Below are 6000 nucleotides of genomic sequence, written 5' to 3' on the forward strand. Positions count from 1 at the left end.
TCCTCTGTTGGTCTTTCTTCCTCTATCTTCAGTACTTAGAAGACTACTGGAAGCTTATCCGGCACTCCTTCTGCGCACATCCTCACCAAGGATTAAATCGCGAATACCTTCGAATGATAGCTTGGCACCTCTGGCTGAACTGCTAACGGCGGTCACTGTGCCAGACCAACTTTCAGGCAACAATGATAATAGTAGCAATGCCATGACTTCATCCTCAAATCCAATATCAACAGATATCAATCTTGATATTATTGAGTTGAATTCGTTCACGTGGTCTGTCACTGAGCTACCCTCCTTCATCTTCAGATTTACAAGCTGTCGAATCAAGAAAACCTTATTTGCCGCCGAAGGTTTTTCGTACATATTAGACAGCGCATTTATCAGATTGTAGGTTGTCTTCACATTGACAATATTGTAAGCTACATTTTTTGCCATTGACAACCTTATCACACCGAGTGCCTGCCGATCTAATAAGTCTCACTCCTCCTGCGTCATTGCTTCTGGTTTGTCTTTGGACAAAGGTTGGTGTAACTTCTTCTGGTAGAGATAATCTTCGATTTGCATTTTCCAGAAACCGAAATATTGACCATCAAATTTTTCGATCTTAACTTTCCCATCTTCAGCCATAGCTCTGATACTAGTTTGTTGGGAATGCAACAAGACAAGTTAAACACTTCGAAAAATGATAAATGATTTCGGTAACACTCGCAGAGTAAATCTACTGAAAAATTGCAAACGAAACTGAATACGATATTTAACGTGGTTCGGTCTAATCTGACCTACATCCACGGGCGAACGAGAGAGAGGAGATTTTATTAACACCAAGGAAATTACAATCATACAAGGCTAAAATCTGCCCTTGTAATCTGGTCACTCATTGTAAGATATCACTCGTAATTTTTTTTTGGCTGCCAAAAAATTAAGGCTCTGCACAAAAATTTATACCTTACTAATTTATATGTGTATCTATTCTCTATGATGTTATTATTTTTATCTGCTTGCTGGTGCACATATTTATACTAACAAGAGCCGTAACTTTAATTTTGATTCACACATATGTGAAATATAAAGCCACAATTGTTGAAATAAACTTGCCGTAGATGAATCCCTTTTGACCATGCACCAATAAATGAATCGTAGAAATTTCCTTCTGCCAACATTCACCAATTTACTTCTTCACATGTGAATAAAGTAATTGTAAAGTTTCAATATTGGCCCTTGAACTATGGTATTTAAGGCTCTACTAGCCCAACAATCTCCCACTTGGAGACTTGAATAACATAGTCGTTTTCTGCCATCCATTTATTGCAACATTCCTTATCACACACACACACACTCTCTCTCTCTCTCTCGGTCTCTGCCATGCCTTTTTCTCAAACTTCTGAAACGCCAGTTGAAGCCATACAAAGCTTCAACTTTTCAGTGGTAACCACCTTGGTGAACATATCTGCTGGATTCTTTGTTCCAAGGATTTTCTTCTGATTTAGAGTTCCGTCATTAATTAATTCTCGAATAAAATGGTACCTCATCTGAATGTGTTTCGTTCTACTATGAAACACTGGATTCTTTGCCAAGTAAACTGCACTCTGGTTTTCACAATTCAATACACAATTCTCCTGATGCATTCCAAGTTCTGATAGAAAGTTCTTCAACCATATAAGCTCTTTGGCTGCTTCTGCAATAGCCATGTACTCTGCTTTTGTGGTTGAGAGAGCAACACTATTTTGTAACCTGGACATCCAACTGATTGATGTACCTCCAATCGTGAACACATAACCTATTGTGCTCTTTCCTGAATCCACACATCCACCCAAATCAGCATCGGCGGACCCTTCTAAGATCACACCCTTTCTTCTAAAACATAGGGCAACCTCAGATGTTCCTTTCAAGTAGCGTAGCAACCACTTTACTCCCTCCCAATGCTCTCTTCCTGGATTTGACATGAACATGCTCACAACTCCCACTACATGAGCAATGTCTGGTCTGGTGCATACCATAACATACATCAAGCTACCAACTTCAGATGCGTAGGGAACTTTAGTCATCTGTTCCTTGTCTTCTTCCGTCTTTGGGGATTGCTTCTTTGAGAGTCTCAACTGACTTCCCAAAGGTGTACTTCTGGCTTTAGCATCTGTCATGCTGAACTTTTCTTAAACTTTCTTGATGTACTTAGCTTGTGAAAGTTTTAGTGTATCGATAACTTTGTTCCTGGTTATGCTCATGCCCAATATCTGCTTAGCAGCCCCTAAGTCCTTCATCTCAAACTCTCTGGACAACTGCTTCTTAAGCTTGTTGATCTCCTGCATGTCGGACCCAACGATCAACATGTCATCAACATACAATAAAAGGATGATGTATGAGGAGTTAAATTTCTTCAAGTAACAACAGTGATCCATCTCACATCTGTTGTACCCACTCCTTTGCATGAAGCTATCAAACTTCAAGTACCACTGTCTTGGAGCTTGCTTTAATCCATACATACTTTTCTTCAGTTTACACACCATATTTTCCTTACCAACTATGGGAAAACCCTCTGGTTGTGTCATGTAGATGTCTTCTTTCAGGTCACCATGGAGAAAAGTTATCTTCACATCTAGCTGCTCTAGATGTAGATCTTCAGATACTACAATACCCAAGACCATTCTGATTGTAGTCATCTTTACAACTGGAGAGAATATCTCATTGTAATCAACTCCTCTCTTTTGTTGAAACCCTTTGACTACTAGCCTTGCATTGTATCGTTTGGTGCCATCAATCTTATCTTTGATCCAAAACACCCATTTGTTCTGCAGTGCTTTCTTCCCTGCCAGGAGCTTGACCAAGGACCAAGTATAGTTATTATCAAGTGAGCTCAACTCGTCTTCCATAGCCTTCTTCCACTGTATGGAATCTTTCATCTTTAAGGCCTCTAGATAAGATTCAGGTTCACCATTCTCAGTCAACAACAAGTAATTAGTTGAAGGAGAATACCTGACTGGAGGTCTTCGTACTCTAGTGGATCTACGGATAATAGGAGTTTCGATTTCTGCATCATCTGCAACCTCATCCTCTGAACTACTATCCACTGTGCACCCACTATCTTCAGATACATCGAAGCTCCCACTGCTTCCTGAACTTTCACCTATCTCTGGAGTACTAATAGGTTTTACTACGTCATCATCTAAGATTTCTTCTAACTCAACTTGATCCTTCTTTTCTGGTTTCCTGTCACCATTGGAGCTCTTTGCAAGTTCATCCTTGTATAGAGCATTCTCGTTGAACACCACATCCCGACTTCTGATAACCTTCTTATTCTCATTACCCCAGAAGCGATACCCCATGTTATCCAACCCGTAACCTATAAAGGTGCACTTCCTTGCCTTTGCCTCTAGCTTGTCTCTCTCCGAGTCTTTAACTTTGACATACGAGACACAACCAAATACCTTCAAGTGTTTGAGCGAAATCTCCCGAACTTGCCATTCCTCTTCTGGAATCTTGAACCCTATGGGGACTGAGGGTCCTTTGTTGATTAAATATGCAGCTGTGTTGACCGAATCTGCCCAGAACATCTTGGGTAAACCTGCATGTAGTCTCATGCTTTTAGCCCTCTCGTTCAATGTTCGGTTCATCCTTTCTGCTACTCCATTTTGTTGAGGTGTCTCTGGAACCGTCTTCTGCATTCTAATTCCTTGGTCAGCACAATAATCAACAAATTCTTTGCTACTGTATTCGCCCCCATTGTCTGATCTGAAACACTTTATTTTCAAGTTTGTTTCATTCTCTACAATAGCTTTCCATTTCTTGACTGTGCTGAAAACTTCAGACTTATGCTTCAAGAAATAAACCCAAACTTTCCTTGTGAAGTCGTCAATGAAAGTAACGTAATATCAAGACCCTCCCACTGAAGAAACTGAAGTGGGACCATAAACATCTGAATGAACTAACTCCAGCTTTCTGGACTTGGGTGGATGACCTATCTTTGTGAAAGTAACTTTCTTCTGTTTACCCAGAATACACGGCTCACAGAAGTCAACTGTCATAATCTTCAGATATGGTATTCTTCCTTTGGAGGCTAGCATCTTCATTCCTTTCTCACTCATATGGCCAAGTCTTTTGAGGCCATAGAGTGGATGCCCCAACTTCTTCAACAACATGTGCTTCAGCATCAGAAGCTTCGACCATATAAAGTGTACCCCGCTTCTGACCTCTAGCAACAACTAAGTTTCCCTTTGTCACTTTCCACTGATGATCCCAAATGTAACATGGTGACCTTAATCATCAAGCTGCCCCACAGATATTAACGTCCTCTTCAAGTCTGGAATGAACTTGACATTCTTCAAAGTCTACTTCGTACCCAAAGTTGTCTTGAGGACCACATCCCCAACTCCAGTAATATCCAAACTCTTGTTATCTGCTAATCTAACTTTCCCTTTATATTGCTTGAAATTATGCATTACTTCTTTGGAATGACTAACATGAAACGACGCACCAGAATCCATGATCCAAGATTCAGTTGAGTTTTCGACACAACAAATGAGCGCATCATCCTCAGAGTCTGCTGCCATATTTACTTGCTTCTTGCCTTTGCCTGCCGAAGTCTTTGGGCACTGATTTCTGAAATGACCTTTCTCATTACAGTTCCAACAGGTAATATCTTTCATGTTCTTCGACTGACCTCTCTTTCTTGATTTCGATCTTCCTCTGCCACCACCTCCTCTGTTGGTCTTTCTTCCTCTATCTTCAGTACTTAGAAGACTACTGGAAGCTTATCCGGCACTCCTTCTGCGCACATCCTCACCAAGGATTAAATCGCGAATACCTTCGAATGATAGCTTGGCACCTCTGGCTGAACTGCTAACGGCGGTCACTGTGCCAGACCAACTTTCAGGCAACGATGATAATAGTAGCAATGCCATGACTTCATCCTCAAATCCAATATCAACAGATATCAATCTTGATATTATTGAGTTGAATTCGTTCACGTGGTCTGTCACTGAGCTACCCTCCTTCATCTTCAGATTTACAAGCTGTCGAATCAAGAAAACCTTATTTGCCGCCGAAGGTTTTTCGTACATATTAGACAGCGCATTTATCAGATTGTAGGTTGTCTTCACATTGACAATATTGTAAGCTACATTTTTTGCCATTGACAACCTTATCACACCGAGTGCCTGCCGATCTAATAAGTCTCACTCCTCCTGCGTCATTGCTTCTGGTTTGTCTTTGGACAAAGGTTGGTGTAACTTCTTCTGGTAGAGATAATCTTCGATTTGCATTTTCCAGAAACCGAAATATTGACCATCAAATTTTTCGATCTTAACTTTCCCATCTTCAGCCATAGCTCTGATACTAGTTTGTTGGGAATGCAACAAGACAAGTTAAACACTTCGAAAAATGATAAATGATTTCGGTAACACTCGCAGAGTAAATCTACTGAAAAATTGCAAACGAAACTGAATACGATATTTAACGTGGTTCGGTCTAATCTGACCTACATCCACGGGCGAACGAGAGAGAGGAGATTTTATTAACACCAAGGAAATTACAATCATACAAGGCTAAAATCTGCCCTTGTAATCTGATCACTCACTGTAAGATATCACTCGTAATTTTTTTTTGGCTGCCAAAAAATTAAGGCTCTGCACAAAAATTTATACCTTACTAATTTATATGTGTATCTATTCTCTATGATGTTATTATTTTTATCTGCTTGCTGGTGCACATATTTATACTAACAAGAGCCGTAACTTTAATTTTGATTCACACATATGTGAAATATAAAGCCACAATTGTTGAAATATTCACCAATTTACTTCTTGACAAGTGAATAAAGTAATTGTAAAGTTTCGATATTGGCCCTTGAACTATCTTATTTACTAGCCCAAGAGGATGTTAGTCCTTTGATCACCAAGTAAGGTCACCTTTTCCTTCTTTTGTACTTGACAAAATTTGACCAAAAGCCCAAAGGCGGAAGGCCGTGTCAGCTAGGAAGTAAATAGAGAGGGAGGCACAATTAGGGTT

The sequence above is a fragment of the Lactuca virosa genome, chromosome 8 (genome assembly GCF_052849685.1).
Source record: "Lactuca virosa cultivar CGN04683 chromosome 8, Lactuca_virosa_CGN04683_v6, whole genome shotgun sequence".
NCBI lineage: Eukaryota > Viridiplantae > Streptophyta > Magnoliopsida > Asterales > Asteraceae > Lactuca > Lactuca virosa.